This window comes from Mauremys reevesii, linkage group 13 (genome assembly GCF_016161935.1).
Source record: "Mauremys reevesii isolate NIE-2019 linkage group 13, ASM1616193v1, whole genome shotgun sequence".
Taxonomy (NCBI): domain Eukaryota; kingdom Metazoa; phylum Chordata; order Testudines; family Geoemydidae; genus Mauremys; species Mauremys reevesii.
The window spans coordinates 27945335-27967687 of record NC_052635.1 but is presented as its reverse complement, the minus strand read 5'-3'; the positions used below and the strand labels follow the sequence as shown (position 1 = coordinate 27967687).

The 22353-nt window shown below is 42.3% G+C and overlaps 1 long non-coding RNA gene across 4 annotated transcripts in view; it reads right to left on the bottom strand.

Annotated features, from left to right (window-relative positions):
• Nucleotides 1-22353, bottom strand: part of LOC120381277 — a 301408-nt gene that overhangs the window by 135449 nt on the left and 143606 nt on the right. For all 4 annotated transcript variants that reach the window (XR_005587994.1, XR_005587995.1, XR_005587992.1 and 1 more), the window contains one exon: nt 19742-19802. This is a non-coding gene — a long non-coding RNA (uncharacterized LOC120381277). The remainder of the gene's footprint in view (nt 1-19741; nt 19803-22353) is intronic.

Sequence of the window (22353 nt, the reverse complement as noted above, 5' to 3'; positions counted from 1 at the left end):
CTTCGGGGTTGCACAAAACAGTGCCATGTATGGATTCAGGGTTTGGTAAAAGCATGCAAAATGGGCACGTCAGAGGAGCGTGGGAACAGTGCCTAGCTATTGCGCTGGTAGAAATGGAACTCAAAGAATGCACAGCTCTGTACAATAGCCTGCAGGGATCTCTGAGGTTTGGAATTGGAAAAAACCTAGATATGCAAAGCAGAACTCAGGTGAGGCTGCCAAATTGGGCCTGCTCTCAGTTTAAAAACAAAAACTTGTTAGGCTATGGTTAAATCAAATTTCACTTTCAAATTCAAACAGATATTCCTGATTAGTCTTTGAACTATTTGCCCAGCTCTAGATTCCACAAGAAACATGTCCCAGACTGATCAAACCTCAGATCACATCTACTGAAACCCTTGTGAACATAACCTTCTTCTAGTGCTGTCATTTTATTACCCAGTATTTATGTAAGAATTAAGGGTCAGGTGTTGGCATGCCAGAGTACATACAATCATATGCACAGCTACTGAGTCTTCACATGCAAACAGGCTAATTGCACATGCAGTTGTGTCTAGCCATTTCTTAGCAGTTACCAAACTTGTGTATTTAATTGCACGTGCAATTTAAGCACATAATTGCACATCTAACATGTGAAAGTCCAGCCTTAGGCATATTCCATTGCAAATTATCAATATATTTTAAGTAAATATTTTTCATATTAGAAGTTTATTTATTTACTAAAACATCAACAATTGCATCCATCTATCATTTGGAAAGTTAGGATTTTTTATTCCCAAATTAATTTTCAGAAAAAAACAGTGGGTGCTAAACTCATTTCTCCTCAAGCCTACATCCAGTTAGTTTCTTTGGGTATGCATGGACTTGAGCATCATGGCCGAACATCAACAACAAATACGTGGATCCAGCCAGTGGCAGCACCACCACCTTTTTCTGATTCAGAAGGCGTAATGGATTCATCAGGCCCATGACACAGATATGGCTGTGCAAATCATGTAAGGGAATGGCCCAGTAGCCACCTGCTGTATCTGATGGACTATCATGCCCCAAGCACCTTCCTGAGGCACACAAGAATCTTGCATTTTGTTTCTATTTATTCAATCTCCCTTCAGTTGAAAGGGAGCATAAAGAGCAACCATCTTGAAGCAGCAGCTTGGGTTGCCAAGCACCTCAAGCAGATTCTGGGACGGAAAAGATTTAACGTGAAAAAATTCAGGTTGGGAATGACCTTCTGCACTGATTGACTTTAGTGGAATGTAAATGATAGGCAGTAAATCAGGCAACATGCAGGCCCCTCAATGAATCACGCAATTCCCTTCAATCCCATCTAGAAGGAGAGATATAAATCCTCCCAGTTCAAGCCAGGCCATGAGCAGTCCTTCATATTTCCAATTAAAGATGTACTGTCCTTTGCCTGGCATTCAGTTGGGAGGCTGAACATTAATATGATAATCAGCAACCAAGGAGCAAACCATGGGGGCCTCATTGTCTCTGCCACCTTTGTTGCCAGGCTTCTTCCCAGCTGGAAGTGGGAAGGTTCTTTCTGGCAGGCAGATCTTGGCAGATGATGAAGACCCCCTTCATTGCAACATATTTTAATGATGCACTGCCCACTGTGTTGCACAAATCAAAGATTTGATTATCAGGGTATTCACAATGCACCCTTTGGGGCTGGAGGCAAAAAAAATACAGATGCTTTCCCAGTGTTACATATATATGCACGTGGTTCGAACGCAGCCTAATGGCTTGAATGCCCATTAGGGCCATTTAAAAACCATTCCTATGGCGTTGCATCTGCAAGACCACCCCATAAGGGAGCTGCTTCCTTCCTCCTCAGTGAAAGCACACAAAGTTACAATAGAGAGATCCACTGATGGCCTTGCCAGAGAGAGGATGTGAAGGGATAACCAGCCCAACAGGGTTGGCCAACTTTTCTGTGATCCCCACAGTAAAGGCAGCATTAGGAAAGGCCTGTGTTGTACTGGAGATCATCTGCGGAAAACCCTGTCTGACAGTGATGGTCCAGCATTTTGTGGTGTGTGATGCTTCCGTATTTTGTTACATTGTTGTATAGTTCATTAGTACAGGTGAGGGCTGAAATCTAAGGCTTTGTCTACACTGGCAATGGCATGTAGGGTATAGGCACTACATGTGTAGGTTACACACCGCCCTGAAAAGCAAGTTGCATCCATACTGCGGTGTATATCTACACGTGGCAGGTGAAAGGCTCTAGCTGGGGGGAGGTAGTGAGGAAAGGCTCTGGCAGCTTCCCACCGCTGGAGCATTTCACTGAGGCAAAGAAAGGCTCCGGCAGTGCAGGAAAGTCCAGGAGTCTTTCCGTGAGGTGAGGAAAGGCTCTGATGGGGAGAGGGGAACTTGCTGGAGTCTTTCCCCACTGCAGCGGGATACTATGCTACTAAAAAAGCAGCATAGCTGGGGGAGGCACTGCTTGGGCATATAGAGAGCCATGTAGGGTACATACCCTAAGGTTCAGGTGAGAGAGTATTTGCTCTACTCTCTTAAGCAGGATCTCACAATCTACACTGCAATTTATACCCAGGCCAGGGGGTCATGCAGAGCATGTACTCTACCTGCTGCTGTAAGGCATGTGCAGTGTAGACACACCCTAAGATGCAGATGACCCAATAGCATGCTGTGTAACTAAGCAAATAGTCCAAAACCACAATGGGAAGACATTAAAACAGATTACTCCAGATCTCCCTTGGCAGAGAGGGAGATAAAAATGAAGTAGTCAGATTAATGAGCCAGATTTTACCCTCATTTATAGTGGTGTAAATCCAGAGAAAGCCCAAAGAGCAGGGCAAATCCCATCATTCTGTGTACCAGGGGAGAACAGGTTGTTTAAAAATATAATATGGGGAACTAAGAAGCAAGTCAGCTGAACGTAGAATCAGAGACTAGGAAGTTTAGCCCAGAAGGCTGAGAAAGGACATGGCTGAACTCAGGAGATATGATTCTTTCACTCTGCACTGACTCAGCTGTGCTTCATATCTCACCAATGTGTGGACATGGACATGAGTAGAAAGGGGTTAATGCCCTGTACCTACGATTTCAGACTCTGTGGTCTAATTTTCTTTGTGGTGTCAGACTGCTCTGAGGATATTCACTGCTGTCCTTTCTGAGATCTTAAGCTAACCAGGTTCTCAGTGAAAGTCATGGACCCAACCCATAAGGTGCTGTTGGGGCTCTGGCTACAGTCAGCGTTTAGGTCAGGAAAACCCATAGGACTGTGGGAAAAAGAAAAATGGTTTGGAGGGACCTAGATGCATCCTCACAACCTCCTTGTGCACCCACAAAGCAGCCAGGCACAATCTGGACCTCAGGCCACAGAGGGAGTCAGTGACAGAGTCAGGAACTTTTGTTGCCAATCCCTAGTACCATGTTCAACCTACTAGGCTACCAAACTCTATTTAAGAGCTCTAATAAAAGCATCTTAAATTTACTGTTTGGGTGTAACTTAAAGCCATCCTAGGATGAAGACTTTAGAAAAAAATCTCTCCTTCCTCTGGGCTAGAGAGACAACAGATGATAAACCCAAACAATTAGACTACATAATAAATGCACCTCAAAACAAAGACAAGATATTTGGCAATAACCTCCTCATGGAATGAAGAACCTCATCATCATACAGACTTTAGCTGAATCTTCCTACCCCTATATGGCAATCTTAGATGACAATACTTTGTATTTCTATACCACCATTCTTCTGAGGATCTCACGTTCAGATGATAAATTATTATGAATCCCTACTTTAAAAAAAAAAAACAAACAAACAAACAAACAGGGACAAGAGCCTCTGATATGCCCAGGCAGCTTTACACTGCTCTAGCTGCTCAAAAGACCCACCAAAGCTAGTGAATCTAGCTTCATGAGGATTCCCTGTGCACATATTCAGATGTTGCAAGGCTACAATAGCAGCTCCAACATCTCCCTCTTTCCAGTTCCTCCCATGCAAGGGGCATGGTCTGGGTGTCCCTACCCCACAGAGATTGCTGGCTGATGAGAGAGACCTTTTGATCCAAGACTTTTCTACCACAGGATAGAGATAGTGCAGACTGGCTCCAGGATAAGAAGACAAAGATAGCCTAAACCTACTTTTGCACCTCACCACCCTGAGCTGCAGCTGTACACTGCTCAGCCACAGCTCAGGATCCAGCCCCAGGTCTTTTAAATCAAGCGCTGACAGCACCTGCTACTGTAAACAGCAACGTTCTGGCAGGATACAAAGCTGGCACAAAGAGAGGCATTTAATTTCAAGACTGATAACTTTCTGTTTAAGTCACACAACAAGACTAAATGATCCCTTTTAACTTGGCAGTCTTAGCTGGAGATTGGATTATAAAACTCAAATGTGTGGAATTAGGCTTGAATTCCTGTGTCCCAGACCAGCAGGCGCTGGATGTTTTGAAGAGGTGAGAGATCCGATTTCGACTAGGGGCTGGGTGCCAATCCCTATTTCTAGGCAGTACCCACTGCCAGCTCTTTCTCCTCCTCCCCCTCCCTGGTCTCCTGGAGCAATTTTCCTCTGGCTCCAAAAAGGGATTCGCCTTCCCTAAAAAGATGGATGGGCTGAGAATTTCTGGATCCAAAAACACTTCTTCCTACTCTCCCTCCTCCCTAGCTATTTTTAACATCTCATTTCCTCACATTATGGCAATTTACATACTTAAGCACAGCGCATTAGCGTCCAAAATATAAACAAAGTGAGATAATGCTCTGTAAAGAGCTGTATAAAAAACCCAACACAGGCAGGAGCTTTGAAAATCAGGCAGTTGTTTGAAGCAAAGCAGTTCCCCTGTATCAGCAATAGCAGGGTTTCTCAGCAACACTTTACAATAAAGCAGACTTAATGAGAGCCGAGCAGTGGTGTAATTCCTGCGGAATTGCATATTGAAAGCGACATTCATACCCAAGGAGCCCATCAGGACCAGTATTGTTAGCATGAATGCCGAAGGAATTGCAAAAATGAATTGCCGTTTTATTATCAAGTGCTTCCGATCCTCTCCATCCTGCCATCTGTGTCATCTGGAAGATGTGAAGTAGCAGAGGTCCGAACATGGGGCATCAGAAATGCAGGTCAAGGGGACGTCATATTGCAACCCCTCTGCCCCTTCCAAAACAAACCTACTGCAGTCAGCTTTCTCTTACTCTAGAGCCAAGAACTGAGTCGGCTTGGGACTTCCCTAATTTGCTGGGGAATACTATGGACTCTATAATGTTAGGCAGCCATGCAAAGCCCTATGATAGATCAGATCATACCACCGAACTGAGGCGGAGGGTTGGCAGATCATCTCACTTTCTGCAGAGCATTATATAAACATGACTCCAAATGAAAAAGGGTTGATCCTTTGCTGGCTTGAGGCCCCTGCTTTTTATAACCAATACGGAGCTATAGGCTTTTCTTACTGATGGGATTATAAAAGCTTCAGTAGCAATGGGCCAAAACCAAAGCCCCAGATGCAAATGCCCCCAATTTCTGAGGGGGTTCAGCCTCCAAACCTGGATCCGGATCCACGTTTTGTGACTGGTCCAAGGGCACGGCCACTCCCTTTAAGGAGCTTGAGTCTCCTCACAACTTCTCACTGCTTCATTACAACCACACTCTTATTCCTAACCTCGCCCTTCAACTTTATTATGGGGTTGTACCTCCGAACTGGCGCCCTTTTCCTAGGATGGGCTGAAGCAAATCACTAGATAGGAGGCTGTTTGAAATTTGAATCTGGATTTGAACTGAGTGACATGCTGGCTCCTTTTCTCATTAAGAGTCTCCACTTTTAATATGAAATCTCATGTCCCGTATATATTCTACAATAGGCCTTCTGAGCATGAGCAAGGTAGTTCTGTATGTGCTACTATTCAGAGAACGGAATAAGGGACAAGTCAACTGTTAGCCTTGGGTTTTTTGGTTTTTTGGTTTTTTTGCAAGGCTGAAGAGGTTAAGTTCTGATGTCGTGGTGTTATGCCAACCGTTTTCCATGCACAGAGACCGGATTCTTTGTTCCCTTTCAATTAGGCAACGATGAAAAAACAAAAATCTCCCCGAGACTGTGCAGCATGTGCGCCTCCTTTGTAACAGGCTGCATTTGAACTCAATACAAAGTGGCCACTATTGCCAGCATCATCCTGGAAATTTCTGGGAGCTCCAGTGGACAGAAAGCAAAATCATACTTGCCATATAGGTACATACACCAAATGAAGCCTCTGCAAAATTACTCTAAATTAGACCAGGATTGTTTTTCCTCTGCTTCCTTTCCTTAAAAGGACACACAATTTGCAATTAGTAAATTTTCTTTTAAAAATGAGTTAAATATAGTCTTAGGCATTACTATCTACCCTGGAGTCCCTCTGCCAGTTGCTTTCATTTTACAAACACACATTAGCCTCCCCTCTGTTGCTGTGTAAAAGGCCCACTCAAACAGGGAAACTGCCTGGGGGAAACAGTGAGATGACTCTGCACAAAGGGTAACATTTTCAAAATTGTTTGAGTGACTTAGCATTCTAATTCCCATTTTTGAAAGCATCTAAATCACTTAAGAGACTTGACAGTACTTCAGGCAACATTTGCAAAAGTGTTTAAATCTCATTGTCACAAGCATCAATCTAAGTCACTTAAGCACCTAAATCTCATTGGTAGTTAATCTTTTAAATGAGCTAGAAGCTTTTGAAAAATGGGATTTAGGATTTCAGGTAAAATTTTCAAAAGTGCTTTATTTCAAAAGCATCTGGGTCATTTAGGAGATTAACTACCAGAGTAAATCCCAATGGGATTTAGGACTTGTCTACATGGGAAAACTCAGAAAAGTTAATCCGAATTAATTGAAGATGTGAATTTAAAGTGGATTAGTTAAACTGTATTCACCCCTATTTGAACACACTCATTCTGAATTAAAGTTGCCTTAATTTGATTTAGCAAACAACTTAAATAGTTTTAAAAGCGAGCTGGACAAATTTATGAGTGTGATTGTATGCTGGGGTTGCTTGTGATGGTAGGAGCAGGGCTCAACAGCCTGGGGCTCACTTCTGGTTTATGTCTTATATCCCTAAAAGCTCATACTTCAGGGTTTCAGGTGGCCACCTGCAGGGGTCAGAACTGGATTTCCCCACACACACGTATTCTGTGGGGGTAATCTCCTTCTTCTGAAGCATCGGGGATTGCCATGGCTGGAGATGGAACATCAGATGAGGAGGGTTAGGTACTTTACGGGCTGACTCTTGCTCACAAGCCCAGGGTCTAACTGATTATCACAAGTAGAATCGGGAAGAAATTTTCCCCTAGGTCAGACTGACAATGACCTTGGGGGTTTTTTGCCTTCCCCTGCAGCATGGGCTGATTATCTAGGTATATCTCACTTCACCATTTCCCTGCCATTGGGGGACCTCGGGCACTGGTGCACCTCAGTCCCTCCTATTCGCAGCCTGTGGCACATAAGTCTAGTCTCTCGTGAGCTGTAATAGTTTCACCTAATTTAGGTTGTTGAGTTTAATGTGCGGTCGCTGGGTGTTGCTGGTGGTCTCTGACATCCGTGAGGTCGGACTGAATGATTTGGCCTTAAACTCTACGCGTTCCATTCTAGAAGCTGGAATGTTTATTCCTGTGTGCAGTTTGTAATATTTGTGGAATATTCTGGGATCCTGAAAATGGTGGGGGTTACATGGAAGCCCTACAGGTAACTGTATTACTTATTTTCCCATTTTGATGTTACTGCTTTTGGGAGGTTTCTAGTGCACCGGAGAGTTCGGAAATCTGGCCAAACCTTTAAACTACAAGGTACTTGGGAGTTAGGCAGTGCATCGGGGCCTGAAAGACACACAAGAGAGTGACCAAGCCTCTTCCACACCACACCTGCATACAATGACAAATCAGAAAGACTAAGATTTTCCTCTTGGCTATCCTCTTAACCCCTATAATACCCTATGCCACATAACCCAGATGCAACTTTCTGTGCATTTCATACTAGCGTTAAACACCCTGGAACCTGAGCACACTTGGTTTCCCCACTGAGAAAAAAAAATAACTAATATTATGTTGTCCATAATTTTCCACAAGTTCACAACTTATCACCCAAATGTTCCTCTTCCACTCTTATTCCTCTCATCCAATGGCTGTCAAGTCACAGAGATCCTCAAACTTTTATTTCAGCTGTCCCCGATCAATGCCTTTGATCCACCAGCACTTCAGTAATACATTAGCCTTCTAGGGATTCAAGTAACATAAATATAAAGTGTTCCCAAGATTAGGCTACAGATTGTGTAATATTTTCCATTCATTGATCCCAAAGCGCTACATGCAAAGGTAGGGACAACAATGATGTGCTCTTCCATTTTAAATATGGGTAAACTGAAGCACAGAGGTGAAGTGACTTGACAAAGGTCACACGCCAAGTAGTGACAGAGGCAAGACAAGAAATTAAGTTCCCTGACTTACATCCCCTGGCCTTTTTCCACTAGACAGCAGTTATCTCTGTGAACAATATCAGCTTATCTGACTGCCCACATATTTCAACAGCAACCCAGAATTGAGCCAAACAATACAGACTGAGGCTAGCTAAAAATGGACCAACCCTGATAATTACTCACACGCCTGAGGTTCTTCTCCGTACAGGTTCAAACTCCTTCATTTGGATGCAATTTCTTTGCAGCCATATGGTCCCCAGTCTTGCGTCTAAGGTTCATATAGCTCAGATGGTAACGAATACCACATGATTGCTGCACACGTGGGAGGATGGATGTTTATGGGGCAGTGACAGCATAATACAACATAACAGAAGAAACAATATTATGGGGTTTTAGTTTAGGATTCGTTCGTTTACAGTGCTATAAAAACTAATGAGAATTTAAATGTTTCCAGATTCACCAAAATAATTATTCAAACCAAGTTCTTAGGTCTGGCTTTCCTGTACATCAGTGTGAATCAGGACGAACGCCACTGAAGTTAGACCCTATTGTCTGCAGCCACAATGATGTGTGATGGTTTTATCAAAAAGCTACTCGAAAGGCTTGATCAAGACAAAAAAAAATCAAGGGAGTCTTTCTATGGTCTTCAGTGGGCTTTGGAATAGACCTCACGTGAATAAAAGATCCTGAATTTAAATGTATGATCTAATGGAAAATGCTGTCCAGATTCCAAGTGTTTAAGACGTCTCCACTACAGCATAGAGCCCCCAATTCAGCAAAGCATTTACACACAAGTTTAACATTAAAATTGCTGAATTGGGGCCCAGGATAGTAAAGAAAAATATTTAATCACTATTTTGGAAGGACCCACTTAAATAAAAGGCCCAGTCCTGGTTCCATTGAAGACAAGGCTCAAAGCCTCTTCTAGTCCAACCCATATTTCCAGAGCTGTGTGTATTTCCCAGCTGGTATCATTAAATGATACACAGATAAGCAAACATGAGGCTGCTACATTCACTTCTGCTTCATTACAAAACACAGGAGAAAAATTATTTCAACAAACAGAAGAATTGATGGGCTGGTCCTGCAACACTTACCCACAGCAGGAGTCCCATTGACTTCAGTGGGGAAAAAAAAATCACAGGCATGAAGACTGCCAGATTGGACCCAGATATGGTAGAAGGATTTTTTTTTTGCCCTTGATAATTTAGAGGGGAGAAGAAAGCAATATGTTTTTGAACCAGCTTTTCTTTCAGCTGTTAATTGAGTGTTATGTTTATGGCACACAAAGAAGTTAGATTAAAAAAGGCAGTTGCAGTAAGGTTGTAGCATAACACTACTTTATTTCTTAGAATTCAGAATGATAACACACAAGGACCCAAAAACAGAGAGAAACAAAACAGGCTGCTCCTTAAAAAGCAGAGAGGCACAGTTCAAGTCACCTTACGTTAGGCTGGGTGGCTGCAGACTGACTCCTCTTATTGCAGGATTTCTTACAGAGCCCCTGACTGCAAGAAGGACAAAGAAACCCCATGCAAATTAAAGTGGTAGCCTACAATTCCAACACAGTTTTCAAATACACCACAAGTTCCCTCCCTGGGTTTGTAAATGTGGAGGGAGGTTAACCCAGGCTGCGGCTTCTGGAACTTAACCATTTAAACTTATAAAAATTTTTAATGTGGCTTTTCCCTCTTCCTATAAAAATGGCTGGAGTGTACTTTTTGGGTCCATATAGAGTGTCTTGGCTTGGATAATATGGGGAAATTTATAGATGGCCCGACTGCCCATAGTTATTCAGAAAACAAAAAGGAGCATCTCACAAATCTTAGAAATTCTGCTTTTCAAAGATACCTTTGTCTTTTGGTAGAAGGGGAAAAAAATCAGCCAATTTAAAGAAATGTCTGATATTTTAAAAAGCTTTGGTTACGGCACCTGGAGGAGCTGAATAAAACAAAGGTAATTCAGAGATACTTCACTGGTTTGTGATCTGACTCAGCTTGATTGCTCTTGTCTATGATTTCATGTATCCCTTCTTGCAGGGATTTCAAAGGAAATTTTGGTACTTGAAACTCTGATCTCAGCCTCTGTATATGCAGCAATTTTTAAACCACAATGTGTACAGATACAGCTGTAGTGAGTCAATAAGACCGGTCTGGTTTGTGGGTCAGTTAGTCAGGGTCAAGATGTGTGCAGTGTTGTTGTAGCTGTGTCAATCCCAGGATATTAGAGAGACAACACTTGGGTGAGGTAATCTCTTTTACTGGACTAATTTCTGTTGGTGAGAGACAAGCTTTCAAACTACACAGAGCTCTTCTTCAGACCTGAAGCTTGTCTCTCACCAACAGAAGCTGGTCCAATAAAAGACACTACCTCACCCACCTATGGTCAGGATGTGCATCTGTGCAAGCCTGGTCACCAACATTCATTTAGTGGCCCAGGAACACTCAGTTAGATGTATTTTCATCCTTGTAATTATATGGCACCTTAATTTTAAAAATCACATTTAAAAAACAATTTTCAGGGATTCTAGACAACATAGCCTTCCACTCTGGAAGATAACTCAGAGTAGAAGATATAACAGAAACTAGCAGACAGAGGTGTAGTCTTGTACCCTAGCCACGGGAACTCCTGGGCTCTTTTGCCACATCTGATATTGACCTCCCACTGGCAAGTCACCTGGGGACGGATCCAAATCCTGCTGAAGCGAATAGGGAAACTCTTTTTTCTTGGGCAGGGAATTGAGCCCTTCATCTCTCTGGCTAAAATTTTCAGAAGTGTCTACGGGGCAAATTTTTAAAGATATTTAGGCACCTGGAGATGCAGATAGGTGTCCAACACCCACTGAAATCAATCAGAGTTAGGTACATCTTTTGGTGCCTGACTGCCTTTGAAAAATCTATCCTTAAGTGACTTAGCCTAAGATTTATTTTCAAATGTGACTTAGGCTCTTAAGAGCTCAAGACCCACTGATTTTCAGTGAGACAAGATTCTAAGTCACTTCAGCACTGTTAAAAATATTATCTTTTGTGCCTCAATTTTCCCACTATTACCATTATCACCACCTGTTCACCTTGGGTATCAAGCAGATTGATCAGCTGTTATCTGAACATGACAAACGTTACAGTTTAACAGCACTGGGGGAATAGTTATAAAACCCTTTTTCTGTCTGGAATAAGTTACAAATTCTCTGGTAAAAACTGTCTAACTTGTCAATTGAACAGATTTGACACAAAATCAATGTGGTACATTAAACAGGGCCCCACTATCATTGCACATGTATAAAGTCACTCTCCAGAGTAAAAATGTGACATTATTTTATCAATCATCAGGGCCAAATCCAGCTGTTGGGTGAGTGAGTGCAATTCCACAGATGTTCAAACAATGGAGATTTATTCCAGTGATTTAGGCACAGGCCTGGGAACGAAGAAGTCTCAAATTCCAATCCTAACCCCAATACTGGTTCCCCTCTGTGGCCTTGAGCAACTGAACCTTTTCCAACTCAGTTTTCCTATCTATGTACCTGGGACCACACTCGACTATGGCACCTGAAAGGGTGGTAGTTAAGATTCAGCTAAGCAGTAGGTAGATTTAAGTGTTTGAAGGTGCCATGATGTGTCCATATGCAGGATTTGAACCTTATGAATTAATGCTAGCAGACAGCTTTGAAAACAAAGTGTTGTGTCATTGTTAGTATAACATTCCATGGTGCTGCACAGACTTATTTTAGGGCTGATTTCTGGCCCTCTGCATCCAAAGTCATGTTACTATAGTTACATAAATAATTCCATTTCCTGTATTTATTTTATATATAAATTAAATAAATACATATTCTTATTTATGTCAATTACTAAATTTTTGGTCCTTGAGTCACCTATTTCTCTGACTTCATTCTGCCTCGCATGACTATGTTGACAAAATCTTACTTTGGATTTTCTTCTCCTGCTTTTGAAATATGGTCAGACACTGTTGTGTGTGACGGGCTTTCAGAAGAGATGTTTTTCAGCAAGGAGGGTGGGGGTGGCTGCTTTCAATTTTTCAGGCTTCCTGAACTGGCTTCTCATCCAGATCTTAGATGAATGATGACCTGTTTTAAGCCACAGAGCCAGTTTAGACACTTGTACAGTTTCCCTAGGAACTGGTGCAGTGCCAAGCTGATTTCAACTACTGAGGGAAATCGCTATACTTCAGGTTCAGCAGCTTTAATATCCTTGAGCCCATAACATAATAGCATTGTTCTCTGTTTGTTAGATGGTGCACAGGATGCATTACACTGATATTTAAACCAGCATGCAACTGGCCAGTTCTCATTCTATTTAAACTTTCTGTTATAACATGAGCCTACTCCTGCTTCCATTTAAGTCAATGGGCGTTTTCCTAGAGATTACAGTCAGCGCAGAATTAGACCAGATGTCAAATATATCCAAAGAGACTGATTTATCACAAAGTGGTAGCCATTAAAAATTGGTCATCTATGGCTTCACGATGAATGACTTTACCATGGTAACCTCCATTACCGTATACTTGGCCTAAGTTTTCAACAGGCCTCCTTATTTTGACTTCAGACCCTGCAGTCCCATTCCATGCACACAATACACAAAACAGGGAATTGCTATATCTGGCTGAAAACTGGTATTTCCTGTTCCATGCTAAGTTCCAACATTTAAGAAAATCAAAGTCCTTGTGAAATGTAACAAAAACTGAAAATTTGGAATTTTCAGCAGAATGGGAATTGCAAAATTTTGTTGCAACCTTTTGTGAGCATTTCCAAGAGGCCCTGAGCTGCCCAGGGCCCAGCAAACTACCAAGGAGTCAGACCAAGCTACCAAGAAGTCTGGAAACCAATAGCTGCCTGGTTTCTGTCAGATTTTCATCAAAATAGACATTCCCACATAATGTTTCGATTTCAACTCAGCATTTTCAGACAGAACAATGTTTCATTAAAATTTTCCAACCAGCTCTAGTAATTACACATAGTAAAAATAAAACAGTTGGATTAGCATTGGTATTGCACTCACAAGGGGCTCCCAGAAATTTTGCACACGATATGGACAACTGAACTGCTCTCACCCTGCAGGGATGGTTCAGCTCGTCCCAAGGGGCAGGGACAGTTTCCCTGCTCCAGACACTGCAACCTGACACATGGGATTATAGTGTCACTCAGGTTTGGCCCAGCCGCCCCTCCAGCATGATGGAGGGGTGGCTGGGCCAAATTTCAGTGAGTGGCATTGTGACCCAGCATGCTGGATCACAGCACCAATCACGTTTGTCCGAGCAACTCCTTCATGGAGAGGCCACTGGGCCAAACCAGAGTGGAGCAGCATTCCCCACACACCAGGTCATAATGCCACTCAGTTTGGGGGCCCTCTCCAAATGGGGGCCTGGGGCAAACTGTCCCTCCCCCCGCCCCGGTGGCCCCGCCTCCCAACTGGCACTCCTATCCTCCAGCTGTGCCACACAAAACACTGAAATAAAGGTATCCCATGCTGACAAAAGCTTCTAATGCTAGTGTGTGCAATTTACCCACCTTTACATTCAAAATACAGGTATTGTACAGCAACTCATTTTTGATGGTGTGGTTAGAGAAATTCACTGAAAGTTCCCCTTTATGTAAAAGGCCACACAGACTAACAAGGGTCTATATTCTGTGTGTGCATTGGCAACTCCCATATGGGCTAAAGGGCAGGGCCGGCTCCAGGCACCAGCTAAGGAAGCAGGTGCTTGGGGCGGCCAATACAAAGGGGTGGCACTCCGTCCGCTCTTGGGGCGGCACGTCAGAGTCTTTGGCAGGAATTCGGCGGGTCCCTCAGTCCCTCTCTTCCTCTTTGACCTGCCGCTGAAGAGGAAGAGAGGGACTGAAGGACCCGCCGCCAAATTGCCAAAGAAAGGAGCGGCACGATTGAGCTGCCGCCGAAGTGCCGCCAATTGGCCTTTTTTTTTTTTTGGCTGCTTGGGGCAGCAGAAAACCTGGAGCCAGCCCTGCTAAAGGGTTAAAGGTTTTCATACAATGTCCCTCACAATAGTATCAGGGTACCTTGCGGAATGGGAGAGTGTAAATATTAAGGCATTCTGCTCCTTCAGTCAGCAGCATTTGGATGTTGTTTATTTATACAAATTCAGCCTAGATTTTTCAGGATTGACTAGTAATTGTGAGCATCACTACTTTTCAGTGCACACATGGAGATGCCTTGAAGGGACCTCCTTTTCAAATGAAGGATGCTCAGTAATTTCTGAAAAAAATCAGGCCTCTTAAGAGAGTTTCAAGTTGGGCACCCAGAAATCCCTAATTTTGAAAATATTGGCTATACATTTTTAATTTACGCACATTGAAGGTAGACTCTATAGGATAGGTCAGTAAGACAATTTGATCACCATCAGGCTGTCAATGGACATAATGAGTTGGAAGATATCTTAGTGCATGTTTTCTCCCTACAGTCACTTGGATTTGGATATTTTTCCTTGGGCCTTTGTCGGACTTAATGAAAGGGCAGATACTTGGTCAGGTGTATATTTGATTAGATTTAAAAAACAAAAACACCCTGATCTCTAGCTGAATCTAAAAAGAAGCCAGTTTTTTTAACATTTTTAGGGGGATTGTCACATCACCTGCATATAGGCCAAATAGGCTTTATGCCATTAAAGTATGTGGTGTTTGAGATATGTGGAATCTATCCCCGGTCACAGTACTAAATTGGGGAGAGGATGGATTACATGAATGTTTCTTACTTTATCTGTTATTCCAGTTTATGGACTGCAGTAGATATTACACTTTCTCCACCACTTAGCTAGAGTGTTAGGGCCACAAGGATTCCGCCACCGTATACCTATGGTCCTATGCAGTCTTCCCTTGCCCAGACCTAAATGTCATCCTCCATCATGCACAGAGGGGATGAAGATGCCCTTGCATGGCAGCTTCTTCCACTCCTCTCTGTGGGTAGCTTTGGCACATAGTCCTATAACACAAGCTGAATTCTATAGTTCACATTTTTTTCCCTGACACCATAAACTGATCCTGATTAACTTGAAATCTGGCCCAAAACATTTGGAACCTTGATTAGAGATTGGATTCAAATAATGATATGAAAATTGTACATGGCTGTAAATAGTTCTATGTTGGTTAGTAAAGGGGCTTCATATTTTCACATTGTAATTCTTTTTCTGGTACCAATAAGAAAGGATCTCCAGCTATGTCCATTGAAAATATTGCCCTTCTTCACTGGCAAGATTTTTCCTCCCTCCACTAATCAATATATTTAATAAATATTTCCATTGATTTCGTTACTTATGATACGCAGATCAACAGAAGCAACAAAGAGTCCTGTGGCACCTTATAGACTAATAGACGTATTGGAGCATAAGCTTTCGTGGGTGAATACCCACTTCGTCAGACATATTCACCCAAAAAAGCTTATGCTCCAATACGTCTGTTAGTCTATAAGGTGCCACAAGACTCTGTCGCTTTTTACAGATCCAGACTAACATGGCTACCCCTCTGATACAGATCAGTAGAAGGTTACTGCATGATAACTTCCCATTGATATTGCAATCCTCTTTACTTAATAAATGTTGTTTTTTAGGAATGTTTGTGTTGTGGTCCAGATCACAAAAAGGCCAGCAAAGCAGACTTCCATTGGGAAACTCTGACCTAAACCAAAACCAAAAAACAAACACATATAACACCAAGCGGTGGTGCTTTCAATCATTTCCAGAATTATGTGTTTTCATTCAAGTGCTTTTCTTTTCTTTTTCTGGGGTGAAAAATGGATCCAAATGCAACCAAAAATATCATCAATACCTTTAGTATTTATATGCAAACAGCTGTAGTCAAGTGATGTGATATCCCGTCCCCACCTCGAAGAGCAATGGGAACAACTTGGGGTATCCTCATTTCTCTCCACTAGGGAAACATGCACCAGTGTTACTAGAACAATACTGTGTAAACCCCTAATTTAGACACGGCACCAATGCAATTTTCACTGTGGTAACCAATTGTGGTAGGTCAGACTGGTTCAAACTCTGTCTTACTTCTGTGCATAGCATCTACCCTGGGGTTTGGACCCATGTGACTACATCAGTAAAGCCTAGTACAGACAAGGGCCTAAGAGAAAAAAACAAAAGAGAAACAAAAAACAGATGTCAATTTTGTAGTGGGATCTTCTAGCACAGAGCCCTATTAACTTCTGTTGGATTCCTTACAGAATTAACAGTGGCAGAATCCGGCCTTTAAAAGTTTCTTATTCTCTCACACTGTGACCATTATGGAAGAAGTGATACAAATAAAAGTAAACATTCCATTTGGAACAACAATATGAGGTATCCATTCCAATGATAGCCTCAGAGACATCACTGAGTGGAATAAAATATGACAGCTAGGCTAAATTCAACAGCTTCAGACAATTGTTTTTATTATTCCATTGCTGAAAAAAAAATAGCAGGGAAATGCACATTAATTGACAACATCCTACAGTATGGCAGACAGACACACACAGAGCTTGGGGTTGATCCGAGTAGAAGGTTTTAATTATTCATGATTTAGTTTGTTAATGGCCAATGACAAAAGATAAACAATAACCCAGTACTGATTGCTTATTTCAGAGAGATCAGTGGGAGTGCAAGTGTTTCTCCTGTCCTTTCTTCCTGCCTCCAAGTACAGATGTTAATACTACATCCCTGCAACCACAAGTGTTTAAGAAACCCTCAAATGGTAGAAACTAAGGAAAGGCAAAGTTAAGGTAGTTTGGGTACCTTGTTTGAGAAGTACAACCTTAGCTTTGCATTTCCTGGGTTTCTAAAAGCCAAAGTTTCCCCTTTTAAAAAAAAAAAAGCTTATGTTCTCATAAAGTAATATACACTAAAGTCACTAACATGCCTGCCTACAATCTTAACTTTACTGCAATGCAATTTTATTTTTTGGACGGGGCATCCAAAATTAAACTGAAAAAGCACTAAGAAATGCATTGTAAAAGGAATACTCCTTTACTCAGAGTGTCTGGATGAACGAATGGGTCTTTTCCATCTCTAACTTCAAGAGTAAGAAATATTAACATTGTGGTGAAAGAAAGAAAGAAAGAAAGAAAGAAAGAAAGAAAGAAAAGGATGGGAAGTGTGGTAACATTTTAATGTTTATCAACATACCATGTGCTCCACAAAATCAGCACATTGTTAAGATGGATTTGAATAACTCATGTCAGCTGGAAAAGGCTTCTGGGAATACCATCTGACCATGCTTTCCTGAAGGTAACTTGCTCATGTACTACTGAATCTCTAAAGACCATGAATGCAAACACATACTTTTCAGTGACCTCCTCTGTCCTTGTCAACCCACATGTGATATTTATGCATGTGAGACGCAAATCTGAAGCCCTTCTCAAGCTCACATTCATCATTAGCCCATCACATGCTGCCTAGACCATATATCTCCACCTGCATGCTTGCTAATCTTTGACTATTAAACAGGAATAAGACAGAAATTTTATTTCAAGGCCCTGTCACTCAACTATTTAAGTGTATTTAGCAGTCAGCTCCTTTCATATGAGATCTATGCATAACCTTCGAATAGGACTTGTTTCATTCACCTATTACTACTGCTTAGCGATAGCATTTCCAAGCCAGATTCTCAGCTTGTGTACGTCAGCATAGCTCTGAGGACTTCAGTGGAGCCATGCCAATTTATACCAGCTGAGAATCTCGTCACACAGCTTCAAGGCACTATACACACATTAATTAAGCCTCACAACAAACCTGCAAAGTTAAGCGATACAGGAAACCAGAGGCAGAACTGCAATTACAACTCAAGAACGCCTAGCCCCCAATCCCACGCTCAGTCCAATTGACTCTGCTCCTCTCCAGGGGCCAATGCCGAGGTTCTTAGTTATGCACAGCCCTTAGGCAGAACCCCACTGACATCAACAGGAGTTTGCTCCAGTGAAAAACTGCATAAGGTATAGGTGCAAATGCCACATCCCTCTGGATCTAAATGCAAGAGCCTCTACTGCTTGAGCCAAGGCTACAGCAGACTCAACCATCTTTGTCTATGGCTGAGCTACCACTAGAGGAGGAGAGCACAATACTGAGACTGTTACATAGGGCCTCTCAATAGCAACTGTAGTAAACATCTGTTAATTTCACCTACTAAGAATTCCCAAAATTCATCCTTACTTAATTGCGCAAATCAACTCTACTGAGTGCCTAGGTTCTCTCCAAGCTTCAAATCATAGTGCATGCTCTAAATCAATAAAAATATTCTATTTTTACCAGTGTGGTTTCAAAATTCAGACTGCTTGGGCTGGAGAAAGCTCAAGTCTCATGAAGAAAACTAAGATTTAGAGTGGAAAGTGAAATGTGTAAATTGCTATTCAGCAATCACTGTCAAAAGACTGAGTTAAAGAGCGAGCAGGAAGCAAATGAGGATTCATAGATTTTAAGGCCACAAAGGACCTTTATGATTATCAAGGCTGATCTCCTACATAACACAGGCCATAGACTTTTATCTCATAATTTTTGTATTTGGGCTGTCATTAATCACAGTTAATGCATGTGATTAATGCAAAATAAATTAACTAGATTAAAAAAATAGTCATGATTAATCACATTTTTAATTACACCGTTAAACAATAATAGAATACCAATTTAAATTTATTATAAATATTTTTGGATCTTTCCTACATTTTCTAATATATTGATTTCAATTACAACACAGAATACAAAGTGTGCAGTGCTCATATTATTATTAAATATTTTCACTAAAAAAAAGATAAAGCAAAAGAAACAGTATTTTTCAATTCACCTCACACAAGTCCACTGAGTCCTACTTCTTGTTCAGCCAATTGCTAAGACAAACAAGTTTGTTTACATTTGCTGGAGATAATGCTGCCTGCTTCTTATTTACAATGTCACCTGAAAGTGAGAACAGGCAATCGCATGGCACTGTTGTAGCTGTTGTTGCAAAGTATTTACATCCCAGATATGCTAAACATTCGTATGCCCCTTCGTGCTTTGACTTGTAGATTCTAGTGTTTTACACTGTTTTGGTTTTGAATGCATTTATGTAAAAAAAAATCTACATTTGTAAGTTGCACTTTCACAATAAAGAGACTGCACTACAGTACTTGTATGAGGTGAATTGAAAAATAAAATATCTTATTTTTTTACAGTGCAAATATTTGTAATAAAAATAAGGATTGCCCACTTCGCATATGTGCAGTGGATTTAGGAAGGGTATGGAAAGACTGCTGACACCCTCTCCTGCACTAGCATGTCCCTGGCAAACTACCCTAAATATTTTGAAGACAGATGTCATTTGGTGCATTCAAAAATGTAATACACTTACCAGAAGCATCTCTTTCAGCCCCAGATCAGAGTCCGGTCTCACAGGGATCAACAAGCTGGATCTGAAACGGGGAAGAAAATCTTACTCACTTCAAACACTGATATCATATCAGGCAACCAAGTTTGTGTCATCTATTGGTGAGTGTGTGTTACAAGTCCCCCCCCCCACACCCCAATGCAAATCACAGAACATATGAATTGTTACAGCCCCTTCTCCTCCTCTAGAAAGCCTTGACTCTGTAGCTACTAGTGCTCTTAGATCGGGAGGTCGCCATTCAAACATCCCTGGTGCATTAACCAAAATGGAGGATGTCATATACACAGATCAGCAGTGAGCCCCAAAGCCTGATCCTCTAGATCAGTGGTCCCCAACGCAGTGCCTGTGGATGCCATGGTGCCCGCCAGGGCATCTATCTGCACCCACGTACTGGCCCGCGGACAAGCATCCGCCGAAATGCAGCTGAAAAGCGGCAATGTCAAGAGGCGTCGCTGCCAAAATGCCGCTGAAAAGCAACGTCATCAAGAGGCGCCACCACTGAAATGCCACTGATTTTCAGCAGCATTTCAGCAGCGACGCCTCTTGATGTTGCCACTTCCCGGCGGCATTTCGGCGGATGCTTGTCCGCCAGCCACGGTCCTCGGTGGCTCGTCGTCCGGCGCCTGCCAGACAAAAAAGGTTGGGGACCTCTGCTCTAGATCAACTAGATTTTCAGCTTTCAAAACAGCTACCACCCTTTATCTGCATGAGCACAAATATCCAACCACATTTAACGAACAGCCCCTCAAGGACGCAACTGTTGAGAGTTACAAAATAAACTCCCACACAGCTCCAAGACTCCGCTGTGCCACATCCAGTAGGAAGGTTTCCGGCTGTGGGTCGGGGTATATAATAGGCCTGATTTATAGTTATCAGCATGGGACCTGATTCGAAAGCTCAATCACCGTGACTTCCCACAGTGGGGTTCACATGCTGTAACGGGTCTTGAAATTGGAGAGGAATTTACCTCCTGCTGCCAAACATTACATAACAATCAACAGAAAACAAGCGGAGAACGGTGGGGGGTCCTCATCATTAGCCTGCACAGTCATGTTAATGAAGATGGTGCACACACTCATCTATCTGGATTTATTATGGAGCTTGCCAGACTGTAGGATTACGTGGATACAAGACGGAAAAGACAACATACATGCAGATAGCTTCAAAATTCAAGCTAAACAACTAGAATTTCCAAGTTAATTCCACAATACAGTGCCAGAGAAATCAGGGCCAATAGGTTCAAGCCTTGTGGTCACTCAAAGCAAGGAAGCAAATGGGCCTTTTGAGGTGGCTAGAACTACCTGAGTTATAAGGATGCTGTGTGTCTGTACAAAACTAAGGGCATGTCTACACTACAATCTTAAATCGACCTACGTTAGGTCGACTTACAGCCACTGCAGTAATGACTGAGATGGCTGATGTCCACACTATCCTCCTTCTGTCGGTGGTGCACGTCCTTCCCAGGAGCCTTCTCACTGACTGAAAAGCAGCAGTGTGAGAGGTGAGAGCCAGGGCTCTCAGCTCCGCACAGCTCTCCGCAGGGAGCCCAGCTACTGCCTGGGGCTTCTCGCCTACTCATTCCCAGATGAAAGCAGGGGTGGGAGGCCACCCAGGGCTTCTCGCTTCCAGCGAGGAGATCAATGCCCAGAGTCCATGGCGGGAGGGAAGGCAGTCAGGCTCTCAGCAGATTGCTGCATGTGGAGCTGAGAGCCTTCAGTCAGTGGCAGTGCTCCTGGTGAGGACACGCACCACCAACAGAAGGAGGGTAATGTGGATATGAACCACCACAGTAATTACTGTGATAGTTGTAAGTCTACCTAGGTCAAATTATGTCTCTAGTGTAGACGTGGCCATAATAATTAAGCCTCAGGACCCAGGCAGGAATGTGTTATGTATTTTAACAGAAAGGGATTGAAAAGCACAGAGGGTACTTGACTTGCCAAAGGTTAAATAGCAACTCAGTGACAGAGCAAAGAACAGAACTCTAGAACTGCCGATTCTCAGTCCCTTGCTCTAATCATTAGAAACATTTCTTCTTCCATCCTAGCCAGCTAGTTAGTGAGGTTTGCTCTTGGGGATGAAAGTAGTGAGTTCATTCTAAAGCTCCAGCAATGCACAAGGTTAAGAAAGGGTCGAGACACTTTAAGACCATTCAACTTGATTTTCCATGGACTAGACCAGTCCATTTCTCCGACTCCAATGTCCCCTAAATGCAGAGCATCTCTAATGGCCTGAGATTCTTCCCCTTAATGATTCAGATATTCTTTGTAGATCATTAAGCTATGGATCCATTTCATATTATTTCTTTTAAACAAATTAAAAGTGACAGTTTTAAACAATCATCATGTTATAATCAAATAATCTGGAATGTCATTAGGTTTGTAGATTACCACTTTTGTTTTCTGATTAATGCCACGGTTCCCATTAGAAACACTGCCTCCTCCCTCACCAACCATAAATGACGAGCTCATTAACCCATCTCAGATGGACTATTTTTATCTCTGGGCTAGTGTTAAATCAGAAGAAATGTCTCTTAATATTTTCTCTCTCTCTTTTTTTTCTTTTTTTTTTTTTAA